Source organism: Plectropomus leopardus, chromosome 1, assembly GCF_026936395.1.
Source record: "Plectropomus leopardus strain MGB_pleo_1.0 chromosome 1, ASM2693639v1, whole genome shotgun sequence".
In the NCBI taxonomy this organism is placed as follows: domain Eukaryota; kingdom Metazoa; phylum Chordata; class Actinopteri; order Perciformes; family Serranidae; genus Plectropomus; species Plectropomus leopardus.
Window position 1 is genome coordinate 44,040,392 of NC_142176.1, and position 18,053 is coordinate 44,058,444.

An 18,053-nucleotide genomic window follows, 5' to 3' on the forward strand; every position below is an offset into this window, starting at 1 on the left:
CAATGAGCAACAAAAGAAGAAATTACCCAAAAATGATCAAGAAATTATTAAAAATTACAAGACAATTACATGATAATTATTAAAATGATTAAAAACAACAAGAAAGTAAAAAAAGGAAATGACCTGCAAAAGTGCCTGACATTTTTAATAATTATTAAACATAATTTAATGTGATTATTATGATTACAAATATAGATTTTCTCTAGTTTCTTCCACCCAGACATAGCTTTTAAAAATAACTTAATAAATCTACTAATTTCTCATTGCCTTCTTTCCCATGTTGTTCAAAGAAATCACCACCTCTGTTGTCAAACATATCAGAACTGAAAACTCGAGGATTATAATGTTATTTATAGTTTGTTTATTTAAAGGGCACAGTGCACATATCATCACTGACATTTAATAACACCAGCGGTTGAGCTCAACAGCTAATTTACGCTGGCCAGTTGTTCCGACACTGAAATATGACTGAATATACACAGGTGAAATTAGCAGTGTACGTCTGTTTCTAAAATCTTGTGTTCAGCTGAGCGGAATAAAGGCGCTGCACACCACAATGAGTTAGATATGGAGATTGATTGATTGATTTTTTGGTATCGACTGCAACATGTCAAAAACTGTAAAGTAGTCTATTTCAGCTCACATGTATATTTTTGTTTTTTGATCTATCCTGATTTAAATAGAATTTTTCCCCCCAATTTTAGACTCTGTTCAGACAAATTATTTGTACAAGTGCTTTGCAATAACATTTTGGGATTACTGCGTCTTTTGTAAAACCTTAGTTGATTCATTTTTTGGCCACTCAGGGGCAGTGCAGTAAGCTGTAAACACAACACTTAGATGTGTTCATATCATGAACTTGTTAGCAACTTGTTTGCTAGTCTGGAGACTCAGCAACATGGTCGTTCATTTGGAGCTGTGTTTATGTCTGCACAATGAATTGAAGTTTGATATTCACTAATTTTTGCTCCGGTTTGGTCTCTTTCATCACCACCTCATTTTCCTTCCTGAAATTTTTGCAAGGTGTACGGTATATGATGGCAAATGCCCTACTTGCTATCAGCTTTTCAGACTAATAAATACACAATAGAAAGCCACAAAATGTTAAAAGTAGTATTCTCTCACTTATTTTTCTTATTACACAGAGAAAAACAACTTTAACACCTTTTGAATTCAACTTCCTCTCGGTCACAGACGACTGACAAGGCTTAATTGCCTCCACCACAATGTGTCACTGTGTCTTTCAGCTCAGCTGCCTGTTCTACCAGTAGAGACCGGAGACTGAGCTCCGGTGGTGCATGCTGTGCACGGCATACAATGAGTGTAATGGAAAGAGGGCTTCCTGTTTTTATGACAGTACTAAAAATCATACCATTGTGATTTCTGAATACCCTGGTATACCATGATACTGCAATACTGCCCAAGCCTACATTGTTGTGTGGATGTAGTCTCAGTGTGGTCCTTGGCTGTGTTGTTAAGGCCAGCTGCAGTCAGGAAGAAGCTGTTCTTGGGGTATCAGTTTTAGTGTTAATGGACCTCAGCCTCTTGGGGAGTGTTTCCAAAAGTTTGTGTCCAGGGTCTGCAGTAATCTCTCCATGTTTATATGGTACATAGGCATCAATGGTGTTGTCAGTAGAGACTGGGGACTGAGGTCTGGTGGTGCGTACTGTGCACTACATACAGTTAGTTTCATAGAAAGAGGAGTGCCTGTATTTATGATGGTATTGAAAAACATACTGTTATACTGTGATACTGCCCAAGCCTTGTAAGAGACTTTCTCAGAGCTTTTTGTTGAAAACAGCTGCTTCTGCTGGAAACAGTGAGTGTTAACTAGACAGGAAATATGCAGTAAAACCAAAACTGGGAGCTACAAGAGGTTAAAATGCTCAGTAAAGCTGAAGGGAACTGCTGAGTTAGGTAAAAATTGCTTCGGCCTCGTTGCTATAAACAACTCCTTTAATGTTAAAAATTTTTATAAAACATTAATGAGAGCAGCTTTGACCTCTTGCAGAAGAAAGATGCATATTGAATACCAAAAGCATCTGTTCTAAATCTCAGATATCATGTCAAGATTAGTATCCAAAAACTCATAACACCCATTGGGAGTAACATCTGCTCATAGAAAATAGCATCTACACACACACACACACACAGACACACACACACACACACACACACACACACACAGAGTTGATCTCTGGGGTTTCGTTGTAGCAGCTGTTTGTTCTTTGACACTCTGCTGCTGCTGCTTCCTGTCACTCTGACTTCCCACCCGGAAAAAAATCCTGCATGCTTTGCCATGTGGCAGATGAAATGCATCATGGTTTTATTTGACTGGCTCCTTTTCTACAATGTTTTTCACAAAGCAGAAGGAAAGGAAACAGTAGTTAAAATCAGGCATTTTTGTCTTTCCATTCCTCCCTTCCTTGTCCCTCTTTCTAATAACAGAGGAGAGCATTTCCCCTGCATGTTTCACTGTGCCATATTTAAATATTCATCACTTGTAAGAAGGTGTGCCAAAGCATTGCACTTTGAGGGGACAAGCCCCACCCTCCACCCCCAAGGAGTAGCACTTGGCTACCGCTGCCACGATTGACTCCACACTTAACCCATCCAGGAAGCGTAAAATCTGATTTAGGAAATGAGAAATTCCATTTACATTGGCCTCGGAAATCCCTCAAGTGTGCAATTGGAATTCCTGATGACTTGCCCTCACACTTCACCTCGAGCACTTTATGTTAATGTTAGTGGAGGGGAGCAGTGATGCATGTCCGAGTGGCATCACATCGTGGAGGCTGCATTTGGGTTGCGTGGAGCGGACCCTGACTGATGTTGTATGTTCGAGGCCGATATTAATTGAGCTTTTAAAGGGGTTTTTACAGCCTAACGTCAGCTGACATGCCATTCAGAGTACTACTACTACAACTTCCACCACTACTGCTACTACTATAGTTATGATGTTATTAGTGATGGGGTAATTTCATCATAGGCTTGAAGTCTATAAATAGATAAAAGAAAGTGCTGATCAACCTTAGCTGTTTTTGTTCACGGAATCCTTTTAGTAAAGTACATTTTAAAAGTGCAACGTTATAATTTAGAATGCAAGATTTATTTTATTTTATGCTAGTGAGGAATCTTGAGTCAACAAGATGGTCAATTTTTCTTTTCTTTTTAAAGTGTATTCTGGATGGTGTTTGGTGTAACATTTTATTCAGTGTTTCCCCACACATTAATTTATTTGTGGCACCCCGCCACCATCAGAACATCTGCCACCACAAATTGATTTTATATTTTTGGAGCCAGGTGTGTATGCATATTTGGATACTGGAGCGCAGCTAGTGCCACACATTCCTGTGCATATTGTATATGCAGTGCAACTGTATACTGTGTATATATTGTATATATAAAGATTGGATACAAAATAAATCATGTTAATATTTTTTGTGAAATTACTGCAGCCTTCAGTGTTAAAGACAAGTTCACAGCTTGCACTTTAACCCCGGAAATTCTGTTTACTATATTAACAGAAGGGAAATTCAGTTTGCCTTTAATTTTTACTGCTAAAATCAAAAGCAAAACTTGTTTTGAGTAATTTCGTTGTTATTTGTAGTTTGTTTTAAGGAAGGAAAAAAAATCGATTAAAACTGTAGATCAGGTTTGGTGTGAAAAAAAAGATTTTATTTTTAGGCCATATCGCCTGGCCCTAGGATGTACCATTTTGTTTTTCACTGCACAGACAGAGCAGCAGAACACTGGGTGCAGTAAGTGAAGCTTAATTGTTCATTGCGCTGGGTTTGAAAGTTTGCTTTCATTTACCTCAGCATCAGCTGGTCCTCTTATTCATTGATCTGATCTGATCCGGTCAGCTCAGACTGGTTTGACTGATTAATTATCCACCCTGGGAATCAAATTCCACAAACTGCTGCTGAAGAAAAAAAAAAGATGAGTTCTGCCTGTGCTGAATTCACACAATCTCACAAAAACAAGTGGGGCGATAAGAACACAGAATGATAAAAAAGGAACGCACACCAAAGATTAAAAAAAAGTGAAGTTTGATCAAACTTCCCTACTCCTCAAGGGAAACACTGTAAATAGTGCACAAATGAAAATTCTAGGTGATAAGGTTGCCTTTCAGACATTCAGTTAGCGGTTTGCATCGCTGAAATATTTTATTCTTTGTATTGAAAATGAGTGGAGCTCCAAGATGTCCAAAAATGTATTTCTGAAAAATCCTTACAGTCGTACTTCCTCCGCTGTCCATACTCAATATGTAAAAGCAGCCATTTGAACCGTATCGGAGAAAAAGCATTGTTTGTGTGTGTGTGTACGAGTGTGCGCGCATGTGCATGATGTACTTGTACATCAGCATACAGTAATGTTTCTAGGTCCAGTAGGTGAACCTGCTATTATTACCAGAAAATACATTTTGCAACTGTCATTTGGCTTTCAGTAGATTGCAACATCAGTTCAATCTTTATTGATTGCTTTGAGGGAAGTGAATCATTTGGACCAGGTTTTGGAGCTCTAAACTCACAGATCTACTGATGAAAAGTTAAGCCAAAGCTGCCCTCACTCTGTCCAAAGGTAACATTTAAGGTTTGGCTGGTGTGACAATTTTCAAACTGGACTGGATGAGTTTACCTAACTTTACAAGGTGTCCCACATGATTCAGCAGCTGCCCCTGAGTGTAACTTAATGACACCAGCATTATTTTAATGCTCGGACAGAGCCAGGGTGGCTGTTTTCCGTTGTTTTAGGCATTAATGCGAGACTAAGCTAACTGCCTTCTGATTGCAGCTTCTTATTCACAGTGCAAAAGAGATTAGCAATCCAAATTTTTGATAAAACAATTCTTACAGAGAATTTCTCCAAAAATTAAACAACTAAAAGGAGTAGATTGATTTAAGAATTTTTGTACTAAAAATCATTTTACTGTCAATTTGTCTTCATTGAATTCTTGGATAATAAAAGTTAAAAAAAGAAGACCTAATCACCTTTTTCTCCATTTCTCTCTGTGTTTCTGTCTTTCATTTTCTTGTTTTATTTGATCCCTCTTCATTTCTCTCTGCTCCATCACACGGACAACCTGCACTTAGTGTTCTAACTTCCATTCCACTCTGTCTCCGCTCAAGTCTTTAATGAGCTTCCTGCTCTATTGTCTGCATAACAGTAAAGTCAACCAGACCATTAAAATATGGCTGATCAATATTTTAAAGCTATATGCTGTATAATATTAATGTTACAAGCTCTGCTGAGTGAGCCCTAATGTACTCTACCTCTTAACCATAAACTTGTCATTTCCTGCGTTTTATTTTACCGCTGAGGGTTCCTTCCAATTCTCCTACAAGGAATGTTTTGACTTTTAACAAGAACTTAAATCAGCTTTTCTTTACCTTCTTTAACCCTTTGAAACCTGAGCACGATAGCTTGATTTCTGTCAAATCATGGGAGGAAGGCAATGAGCAATGAAAGAATTAGATTATTAATATTTCACAGCCATATATTAATATTTAGGTTCAATAAAGAAACAATAATCTATTAACCCTTCGGAACTGTGTGGTGCATTTACTTTCCAGTCTTCATTTTTTTGATAATTTTGGCTGTGTTCATGCATATGTACAGTATATATTTTGGCAAGATTGTTAATTTTTGTTAAATCTTGGAGTTCACAGTTCGGCTCGTACAATAAGTCTAAAATAAACCTTGGGAACAAAATTCTTACATTCATATTGTTCAGTGCAAAAAAACACACCATAGAAACCCATTCAAACTGACATTTTTGATCCCACAGCCATCAAAGCATAAAAACATACAGTGTATTATTTCTTGGTGTCATTCTGGGCTTTTGCCTTGGAATTTGTCATTTTTACTTTTTGTTTTCAACCTAATGATGTCAATTTTCCCCATATTTGGCAAATAGAGAAAATACATGCTATTTCCACTAGGTGCTAGTGCACTAGGTCACAATCAATGTCACTGCTAATCACTGACATATCCCAGGCTGAGATCATTAAAAAAAAAACTACTTTTCATGTAGTATATTGAAAATAATTTATTTTGTCTTTTTTAAAAATCTAAAAACATAATGACATCATGACAAAAAACCTGGCATTTAATGGGTTAAAAGTCAGAAAATTTATCAGTATTTGATATTTATGATTAGAACTGATGTTGGTTGAAATTAACTCAGTGTACTTAATGTATAATATTTTTTAAAGCTTGACTTTGAAAAGAGCATTTTTTTGTTTTTTTTCTTATATGTGGGAGCGGCCACGTATGAGATAATAAATGGGAGTTTTTTCGAAATTGACGCGTTTCCATTAGGCATATTTTACATTTGCAATTTCAATTTGCACAATTTTAGGGTTAATGGAAATCCGCCTTCTCCCTCTCTCTCTCTCTCTCTCTCTCTCTCTCTCTCTCTCTCTCTTTAATAACCAGAGCAAATAGAAGGCTATTTATTAATGCTTTATGGGTGTAGACACCACTCCATTCATATCTGTATATCTCTTTTGGTATTTGTATTGCTCTCAAAGTACTGGTTTTGGTACAGATATCATCATTTAAAAAAATACCCAGCCCTAACGGACCAACACATTGTTACTTTTGGTCTTTTCGTGGGATTTGTTGATGGGAAAAAACGTTATAAAAACACTGGCCCATTTTTTGGAAAATTACACTGTATCCTGCTTTATTTTGTATCATCCTGTTTTAACTGCTGACACATCTCCATGCAGTAAGCAGCAAGGTGGCGGACAGGTTCATAATAAGCTGAATTAACAACTATTATGTGCTTATTATGCCCATGGCTGCATTCTCCTCCTCCTCTTCTTCCTCTTCCTCCACAGTTTCTGCTGTTCCCCTTCATTCATCCCTCCACTCCCCCCTCTCGCTGCTACTCTGCTTTTCCCTTTGTACTAATGGTTTCTCCATTAAGCCCACCTGACGGCTGTGTGGGTAATTACAGATCTGTTTACGGCCTGTGGCCACACACAATGAGAAATAAATAACGTGTTTGACCAAGCAGAAAGAGACATTAGCAAGCCTTTCACAGATTTAACCACGTAGATACACACACACACTCACACTCACTCTTACTTTTTAATGGAAACTGTTGCCAGGAGGCTTAACTGTGACGTCCTGTACAGTATTGTCTCTGGATGTCCTTGGTGCTGCTGTATCTCCAGTTTAACTGGAGCCTGGAGCTTTTTCCTCCCTCTGCCTCTGCTGATCCGTTGTGTAACAGATTGTTTTAAAATAAGGTCAATACAGAGGCTGATGCAGGTGGAGTAGACTAGACTTTACACATTAATTTCCTAGAAAATAGAACATATTTACAATAGTTTTTTTCCACATTTTTTTTAAATTAAGAAAAAAAGTTTAATTCATTTGTTTCTTCTTTTTTCATAGAAATATGACAAAGCAGGTTTGGAAGGGTTTGTTCTCTTAAAAATGGCAATTTGTTTCTCCTTATTTCCTTTTTTGCAGTTTTAAAAGAAAACTTTAAAACTCACTTTTTCTTCAATGTTTGAATGGCATGTTTTCACTTAAAAAAAAGAAAAGAAATTAGCATTTGAATCTGATATGTTTGAAAAACACCAGCTAAGTAGGGCAAGAAAAAAAAGATATTTTGGGTCTTTGAAAAATAAGGTTTTTGTGGTTTTAAATTAGTTGTGTATGAATGTAATTTCATGGAGACGGGGCTGTTCTGTAACCTTTATGAACATAAAAACATGACAACACTGCAATTTACAATTGTGTTAGAATATTTGTGGTTTTCTTTAAATAGCATGATGTTATTGTTGAGTATTTTTTGCTGTGATTGTGTATGCAAGAAAGGCACTTTTTCTTTTGAAGGAGGAAAAAGATTTTGACTTCAGAAATCAGAACAAACTTTCAGTTTTTGATACTCTCCAAAGACAGAAAAATCCCCTCTTTTAGTCAACAATCTTGTGGCTGATCCTTGTGTTTGTAGACCTGAGGAAGCTTTATGTGAGGTCAAAATATTACCTGTGTGTTTGTAAAATGTTGATGCCTTTGTCTTTAGACAGTGGGCGGGTTTCTTTTGATATGTCTTGAAAAACTTTTTTAAAAATTGCAGTGTGATCAAACACTTCCAGAATCAGGGACCTGCTGTATTCTGCTACTGCTTAGGGTGAACAGAGTGGCGTTGTCATACATTCATCAGCGTGTTTAATCCTCTCCATGTGAGAAAACAGATTTCCGTCTCTTTGCGTGTATGCAGCTCGTCTTTTCTCAAAAATTTTGAACTAGATCCAGAGTGCACAGATGATCGCAGACTTGCGTGGCCTGCTGGGCTGCATGCTAATAATCCCTGTGAAGCTCTGATTGATTTCAGGTCATTATCCGTTTGCTGTGTTTGTACTGCTGAGAGCAGTTTGTCAGATTTATGTTTGGCAGTGTTGGGGATTAAATGTTAACAAGTGAGCGAGTAAAACTCTGCTGTTAGGATGCCTGTTTATCACTATTTTTAAAGCACATTTATATATTCCATTTTGATTTGCTCTGTGTTGTTAAAATGTCTGCCAATGGGAGTTTTTTTGGTCATTTCTCCAATCATGAGCTCACATAAAAAGCAATTCTGTGATTTTTAAGACCGGTTGACATTTAAGAGAATGATGGGAGCCCGGGAGAAAAGATTGAAATAAAATAAAAAAATGCTTCTTTGCTCCTCTGAGTCGTTTGATGTCCCACTTTTATGTTTTTATTTCAGCTTCTATAACATTTCAGTTGTCCCTATGACAAAGTGACAGAAATATCCATCCATCCATCCATTTTCTTCCGCTTATTCCGCTTATTTCTTTATTTCTTCCGGCGTCGGGTCGCGGGGGCAGCAGCCTAAGCAGGGAAGCCCAGACTTCCCTCTCCCCGGCCACTTCGTCCAGCTCTTCCTGGGGGATCCCGAGGCGTTTCCAGGCCAGTTGTGAGACATGGTCTCTCCAGCGTGTCCTGGGTCTTCCCTGGGGCCTCCTACCGGTGGGACGTGCCCTGAACACCTCACCAGGGAGGCGTCCTGGAGGCATCCTAATTAGATGCCCGAGCTACCTCATCTGGCTCTTCTCAACGTGGAGGAGCAGCGGCTCTACTTCGAGCTCCTCCCGGATGACCGAGCTTCTCACCCTATCTCTAAGGGATAGCCCAGCCACCCTACGGAGGAAGATCTTTTTGGCCGCTTGTACCCGCGATCTTGTTCTTTCGGTCACTACCCAAAGCTCGTGACCATAGGTGAGGGTAGGAAAGAAGATCGACCGGTAAATCGAGAGCTTTGCCTTTCGGCTCAGCTCATTCTTCACTACTACAGATCGGTGCAGAGTCCGCATTACTGCAGACGCTGCACCGATCCGCCTGTCGATCTCCTGCTCCATCCTTCCCTCACGCGTGAACGAGACCCCGAGGTACTTAAACTCCTCCACTTGGGGCAGGACTTCGTCCCCGATCCGGAGGGGGCACTCCACCCTTTTCCGGCTGAGAACCATGGCCTCGGATTTGGAGGTGCTGATTCTTATCCCGGCTGCTTCACACTCGGCTGCGAACCGATCCAGTGACAGCTGGAGGTCACGGCCCGATGAAGCCAACAGGGCCACATCATCTGCAAAGAGCAGAGACCCAATCCTGAGGTCACCAAACCGGACCCCCTCAACACCCTGGCTGCACCTAGAAATTCTGTCCATAAAAGTTATGAACAGAATCGGTGACAAAGGGCAGCCCTGGCGGAGTCCAACCCTCACCGGAAATGAGTTTGACTTACTGCCGGCAATGCGGACTCTGTCACCCCCCCCCCCCGGGACATGGTAGAAGCTCTCCCAGAGGTGTGAGTTGAAGCTCCTTCTGACGGGAGACTCTGCCAGACCTTCCCAGCAGACCCTCACAATGCATTTGGGTCTGCCAGGTCTGAACGGTGTCCTCCCCCACCATCGGAGCCAGCTCACCATCAGGGGGTGATTGGTTGACAGCTCTGCCCCTCTCTTCACCCGAGTGTCCAAGACATACGGCCGCAAGTCCGACGATACGACTACAAAGTCGATCATCGAACTGCGGCCTAGGGTGTCCTGATGCCAAGTGCGCATATGGACACCCTTATGCTCGAATATAGTGTTCGTTATGGACAATCTGTGGTGAGCACAGAAGTCCAATAACAAAACACCACTCTGGTTCAGATTGGGGGGGCCATTCCTCCCGATCACGCCCCTCCAGGTCTCACTGTCATTGCCAACGTGAGCATTGAAGTCCCCCAGCAGAACGAGGGAGTCCCCAGAAGGACCACTCTCCAGCACCCCCTCTAAGGACCCCAAAAAGGGTGGATACTCTGAACTGCTGTTTGGACCATAGGCACAAACAACAGTCAGGATCCGTCCCCCATCGTTCTTTGCTCCTCTGAGTCGTTTGATGTCCCACTTTTATGTTTTTATTTCAGCTTCTATAACATTTCAGTTTTCCCTGTGACAAAAGTGACAGAAATAGTTGTGTAAATAATAAAAAGAGAGCTGAGAGGTAAGTTTAAAGCCTGGCTCCTCTCACCTCCACACAGTCACCAATCATTTTGTTCCTTTTTGGGGCCATTTGTATCTCTTTGTAGCCATTTCTTTATGTGGATGTTTTGCATCCTTGTCTGGCCAATTTGGGTCTTCTGTGGGCATTTTGCATCTCTTTATAGTTATTTTTGTTTCTTTTTGTGGCTGTTGCATCTCTTTGTAGTCATTCACTTCTGCGTCCCTTTTATGACTCTTTGTGGTCACTTTGTGCTTTGTGTTCGTGACTGACTGTCCAACAAGAAATGTTGTTGCAATATATGGTACATTAGGATTTATCCTGTGGAGGTCACAAAGCTCAACAGATCTGATGTAAATATGGCCTGTGGTTTCGAAATATCTCTTTGGACGGGTCGATGGACAGCAACATGTGAAGTCTCTGCTGCAGAAAAGAATACAAATCTGTATAAATCTGCTATATTGAACAGTGTTCATGATAACAAACATTTACAGTATCCAAGAGCAGCAGGGAGTTCATGTAATTGGTCAAACATGGACTGACTCTTTGTTCCGTATCTCATCCCATCACACCATTGAGGTGTCGAGGTCTTGATTGAATCCCAGCAGCATCAGCGGCAGCAGCAGGAGGATAAAGCCTGACCTGTGTCCTCCTGCTCTTCACTCTGATGTGTAATCCGGAGCAGAGCTGCTGCAGCGCAGACCGCCTTCAGCTCCAAGATGCACGTGGGAGTACATCTCTGATTTGACGCCTTTTATACACGACCACGCTGTTTTTCTCTCTGTGCTCTCCTATTTCTGTGTAGTATAAAAGGCTAGGTGTGTGTGTGTGTGTGTGTGTGTGTGTGTGTGTGTGTGTGAAGAGAAATAGTTTTTCACATACAAGGAATATATGCATTTTTCAAATGAAAAGAGCTGTACAACAAAGATGATAGAATTTGCAAAATAAGAATCCTAAGATTTGCATTACTCCTGAAGCCTTTACATTAATGTAATGTTGCGGCCAGCAAGCAGCACATATACTTATTTCAGAAAGGTTTGAAGGTACGAAAAATTAGATACTGCCCAAGCCTATTCCACACTACTCAGGTGTATTCAAACCCCTTAAACAGGGATTTTTGAAAACGATGTGGACCCTGTTTTAGTATGAAAACAATGTTATCTCTTATTAGTCACAATCAGTGATGTAGAGATGCATTGTGAGGCAGTTAAAAATTGATAAAAAATATGCAAGACGCAAATCGGTGAGATGGAAAATGAACCGATGAAGATGAAGCAAATGCTCTAGACAGGTACTATTGAAATAGAAGATGCACCCTCCAGTTTCTAATCAGAAGTGTGGCGGCATTTGAGTTTCCTTAAGTCAGAAAGTAATAGAGGCGGGAAGATGAGAAGAACAGAAAAGACAAAAAAAGTCTGTAAATATTGAAAGAGGGTGTTGAACTACACAAATAGTACTACTAACATGATGCAGCATTTGAGCCGGCATCATAGTTAGGAGCTCCGGTCCACTCAACCTAGGCACGTTCATCCTTAACGGCCAAAAAAATACACGGCCAAACCACATTGACAAGCTGCAACCCTGCTCGCCCAAACGAGTACAAGAGCCAAAGAGAGAGCCCAACTTATCACCCACGAGTGGGAAAACACTAACTAAGTTCTTCAAACATGCCCTCTCTGCTTTCCCCTCTGGCATAAGCACACCCTTCCACAGCAGCCACCTCTATCCCAAGTGAAAAGGTTTAGGTTTTTTTTTTTTTAACAGCAGAGGACATTGTGAATGTCCAGAAATGCATTCATTGCATAGTTTGTGTTTTGCATTTACACCCTACCTCAGAAATCAAAAAGGTATATTTTAATCTGATGTAGAAAAGAAGAGAAAATGCAGTATTTTGTATCACCGTGGCTTCCCGAGCAATTAGCACTGCTCTGATATGTAGCAGTATATGCTTTGCAACAGCTTCTAATCTGTTTCCTGCTACCTTGACCACCTTATACTCACGTGTCAAGGGTCATTTATGCTCCCTTTACATATGCAAATAGATCCATTTCAAACAGTCTAAACCTCACTGTCAGGCATACTTACATGTGTCCTTTATAAGGACATAGTTCCAGCCAATAGATGGCTCTAGAGGACAGAGTCAAAACTTTGAGGTGACAGTGGAAGACGAGGAGGGGGTTGGTACGAATTTTTTTGCATTTCCATGGTGAAAAGTACCATGAGAACCTGTTCCGATTTTTGGTCACCCTTCTGCTTGAGGTACCTTGCACATAGTTTCACTACTAAAAGGTAGAGCTACAAACGCTGCAATCTGTTGATTGGTCAGTAGAGAATCAACACTTTGTGCTCAGGGCTGAGCTGTGGCTGCTTCAACCACTGTTCATACTGTGCCAAGTAGAAGTATAAAATAGCATAAAAATAAATTTGTTGTGGTCTTGATTGATCGATTAGAAATCCGGAGTCTTCTACGTCTGAGACCGATAAAAGACAGAGTCAAAATGCATTTGATTTTGAGATGAGACAAGACCCTTGAAAGACAGATCTCCAGTACTACAACATTAGGCTAATGGACCTCAGCCTCTTGGGGAGTGGTTTCCAAAGTTTGTGTCCAGGGTCGGCTATAATCTGTCTGTGCGTTTGGGTGGTTCATATGCATCAGTGGTGTTGCTGTAAGACAGACATTGATCTGTGTGTTGCATTAACCCGGCAAGCTAATGGTCAGAAATGGGTGATATAAAACACACACCTGCTGAGGGAGAGCTCAAAAGCCCAAATGAATCTGGTATTTTGTAACGTTTTGAACTTGTGTGACCTGTGTTTGAATGTGAGTTCCGTTCTGGACTGAAACAGTTGATGTCAGATGTCAGGGGGGTAAACAAGCTCTAGTTTACCAGATAGATAAACAGATTTTCTATTGATTAGAAAATCTTTCATACTGTATTTATATGCCAAAGACTTTTGGATTTGCTGTTTGTGTTCTATGAGGATTCTATACAGTGAGTCAGCTTGCAGTTTCCTCGGGTTGTTGGGGGTGTGTTGCTCCTAATGGCCTGTTTCCAGCATGTGGCTTCTCAACATGCCCTCGCATTAAGGGAGCAGGAGCGGGGGCTGCTGGCCCTGTGGGAAGGGCGATGGAGGGACTCCTGCAGGGGAATATGAATGGAGGATCAGGGAGGGGATGAGGTGAGGTGGGGGTAAGGTGCTTTAGCCTACAGGGGTGTCGGCTCTCTTCAGCCAGGCTCTTTTGTCCTCATCGTCAGCCTCTTCATATTCAGATTAGCTGATGTTGGTTGTCAATGAGAAACAGGAAGTGTGCTCCCCCTCAGAAGGATCTGCGTTCTCTTGGGTGCTGAGCTGTTTGTATATCTGACGAATAGAACAGTGTTTCTCTGCTGAGGCTTTCCACACGCTGCTTTAGGTAAGACATTACCACAGAGCTCAGACCAGTTGTAAGCTGCACTTTGTCTTCTCTGTCATTGTTTTGACTCAGATTATCGATGATGTGACAGCTGCCTCACGTAGACAGGCTGCAGCAGCTTTCAGGAAAAAAAGAAGAGGGAAGCTCAGGGCCAAGGCACCAGAACGGAAAAGGTGGCAAAAATGTTTTCAGACTTGACTTTCGATTTAGATAATATCATTGTCCTAAATCACATCGTATTTAAATCTCTGAAAACTGAGAAAATTTGTATGATTTTTTTTCTTTGAAAACATGAGCTGCTCTCAGGCACAATCAGTTGTTCCTTCATGAAGGAAGTATGAAGATGGTGGTTTAGAGAGGATCAGTATGAATTAAAATAGTGGAAAATATTCAGGAAACAACCCAGAAAAATTTATAAGTAGAGCCAAATAATACTGTTTTTTGTGTTCAATTTCAATATTTGAGCTTTTAAAAAGTCTGACAGTGCTGGAGTCATTTAACCCTTTGAAAGCAGGATCAGCGTCACTTTTCTTGTGCTGCTTTCAGACGCCTTTCACAAGAATTTAAACCTTTGAGCCTTGAACAGTTAGTTTGATTTATTTTAAAAATGTTGCAAGAAACTAGTAGATTTACAAAATTAGTTTTTTTCAGAAGGCTAATGAAAATTTGTACCTAGCTGTTTTTCAGATCATTTCACTGTTTTTTTCACTTTCCCATTTGTTTCTATGGGTTTTATAATTTTCAATAATTCTTAATTTTAATAAATCAAGCCTATTTGCCCAGGTTTCATAGGGTTAAACAATTCATGTTATTTATTAGTGTTTGGTATTAAATTTTCTCTCTGAATAAGCAGCTCTATAGTTCCATTGCATCCATAGCTATCTCAGTCAGCGCTTGCCTCTGATTGGTTATATGTGTGAGACATTATGTGCTTCTAAATTAATTTAGAGGCAATTGAGCCTGCATGCTCACAATTTTTGGTCATTCTTGTTGTGGTTATATAACTGTGTTGGACTGTCACAAGCTCAGAGGTGGGAAAAAACACTACCTGTTAGTGACACCAAGATGATATGTATGCTTTAGTAGTAATGTTTTCTAACTGTACTTTTCTAATTTATGTGAGAAATTAATTCAAGTACATTTTTTCCGCATTCAAGGGCTGGCTTGGGTTGGTGTGGTTTGGTTTGACAAACCAGCTCAGTGCGGCAGGGTTTTACTATTCCATTACAGCAGGGCTACCGGCTTGAAGGGTGTGTCTCTTCAATGATGATGTTTAAAAGTAGCTAGCAGCAGGAAAGGAAACACAAATTGGCATGGCATGGTTTGACTCGGTGTGACTAAAAATTTCCAACAGAGAAGGCTTAAAGCAAGGCTACTCTACTTGCTTTGCTTGGGGGCCACTTTTGACAGGAGGGCAGGGGCCAGTTACAGCAGCCCCATATTTCTAGGATTTAAGGGCATTTCTTGGATATAAGGGCATTTCTAGGATTTCAGGACATTGCTATGATTTTAGGAGATTTTCAGGACTTTAGGACATTTTTAGGATTTTAGGACAATGCCAGGAATTGAGGGCATTACTAGGATTTTAGGACATTACTAGGATTTATGATGTTTCTAGGATTTGTGGACGTGTCTCAGATTTTCAGGATGTTTCTAGAATTTTAGGACATTTCTCGGATTTTAGGAGCTTCTTCTGTTTTAAAATATTCTGCTCTGTTCATCAGACAGTTGTAAAACTGTTTTGGTGGTAGATCTCTTTTATCCAGAGACTTGTGAGGAAGGAACGCCTGGTTTCATAAGAGCTCTGTGATCATGTTTCTGGCTGCTTTAATGAGCTGTGCATCACTTTGTCAGACACCATAATGTACTTTGCAGACTGATAATCACACTTTCATACCACAGGGACAACTTTTATTTTGGAACGTGATGACAGCTCCCTGTTAGTTGAATCCTTTGCATAATAGAGGTGTCTGATGATTTAGATGGAAAATGTAGCAGTTTGATCCACACAACCAGATGTTTGGTACTGAGGTGACTCACTGCTGTGTGAACAGCATGTTGTTGAGTTTCCTCTGCAGATAAATGATTTTACCGAGTGAATTATGCACCGACACAGGTGCTAATGAGTGCAGTAGTAGTGGACTGGAATCAGTCAGTAGTACAATAACAAGAGGTTTAGAAGGCGGGAATGAGACAAAGGCTGATTTATAGATTTACTCAGGCTAAATGTTTGGTTTTCATTAACCGCAACTTAATATAGTGCATTCCAGATATTGAGCATCATCTACAAATATGTTTTTAAATGTAAAATGCATGATGTAACTAGCAGCACTGGCGTTGGCACAAAAGGGCTGGGCGTAATGGCTTTAAAATAATATCATGATATTTTTAGGGTATATTACGATACATGATATATATGTATGTCTTAATATTTTGAAATGTCCTCTAAACGACTGTAAACTACAGATTTCCAAGTCGCTCTGTTGTGCCGTAGTTGCAAAATCTGACTAAGTAGGCCCAGTCTGAAGCTCTGCAAAAACCCCTGCTTAATGTGTGTGTGTGTGTGTGTCTGTGTGTGTGTGTGTGTGTGTGTGTGTGTGTGTGTGTGAGAGGCAGAGAACCTTAGGAGAGAGAGGGAAAAACGAAACGCAGAAGCGAGTCTCATGCCGGGGGGTAAAGAAAGAGACTATTCATACGTATATTCGTATATTCACCCACCCCTAGTTCTGTGTCTGATTTTTTCATACCCAAACCACCTCCAGAGGATAACGGCAGCACCTCTTTTGGGTGTGAGCTCCTCCTGGTGTTGAGTAGGCCAGACTGTGTTATTGTCTTGTGCTGAATCCCCACGTTCAGTATCCAGCTCCTCCATGTTTGTTTGTTTTGGTGAAATGCGTTGTGCAGTCACCCACTCAGACGGGCACAAAGCATTATCAGACGATGCAAACGAAATAAAGGATGTGACATAGTATGAAAAAATAGATGTTTTTTATCAGCATACAATAGGGGTGTGTGATATGACGATATTAGATTATGAAGAATAGAAGTAGAATTAGATAAATAAATAGAATTAGAATGTGTCCACGATCCGCCGTCAGGGAGAGATCGCTGTATTATGCTACAGTGCCCATTTCTATCTGTTGTAGTTCTGTGATCACACACGGGACACATCCAAACTTTGTCTGGACCGCAGCATGCGGTCGGCTCTGGCACAGTCTCCGCTGGTCACAGGGGACGTTCATCCCCGGACCCGAGCAGAGCTGCGTAGGGAAAACGTGTTAACAATCAGCAGGTACAGCTCCAGAGGAAGCAGCTCCCCTCCACTGTGTGACTGTGTTTAACGTTATAACTGTATTGTTAAGCTTTCACTGTCAGTCTTGTGCTCACATTACACCAAAGCAAATCTTATGCCAAAACACTGCAACAGTAGACGTGTTGACCAATCATGTAATGCAGTGAAGGACTGACTGTAGAATACAGCCGATTATTTGACAACCAAGTGGTGTTTCATTATCAGGGATTGGACAGCTGATCGATCAACAGCGCAGCATGGTGAGAGAGAGACAGACAGACAGAGTGGAGCTTCCCCCTCACAGCACCAAAGTGTCTGAATGAACCCAGTGAACTCTGTGGATTTCTACAGACTACTTTGTTTTAGTTTCAGGTTTAATCAGACTTTGGGATGGAAGTACTTAGAGCACATCGCTCCATGTCTCATCCAGCTGCTGGCGCTGAGCTCTCATTATAACCAGGGGCAGACGTAGTGATTTGGGGGCCTGGGGCCACAGGCACATTGCCTTATTTTCAACCTTTCTCTTAATTTAACATGAAATATGTAAATATGTACTCAGTGATGGTAAATAAGTCCCTGAAGGAAAAAGGTTGGGAACCATTGTCCACGGTCTAGCAATATACAAGGTTTTAACTTAGGCTTGTTTTTTCTCAGCTGAAGCACACTATTTGCTAGTCCGTTTCATGTCTTCCCTATAGATACACAGAGAAATCAATCATACTGAACCATTGAGGCTTGAACCCCCCCCCCCCCTTTTATTTCACAAGTGGGAAGTCATGGATGAACATGAAAACAGCCCAGAGTTTGTCCCTCAAAAAAATTCAACATCGATAG

General features: G+C 40.7%; 1 protein-coding gene across 3 annotated transcripts in view; it reads left to right on the plus strand.

Annotated features, from left to right (window-relative positions):
* Positions 1–18,053, plus strand: part of large2 (LARGE xylosyl- and glucuronyltransferase 2) — a 151,605-nt gene that overhangs the window by 1,239 nt on the left and 132,313 nt on the right. The gene's annotated exons all lie outside the window — the stretch shown is intronic.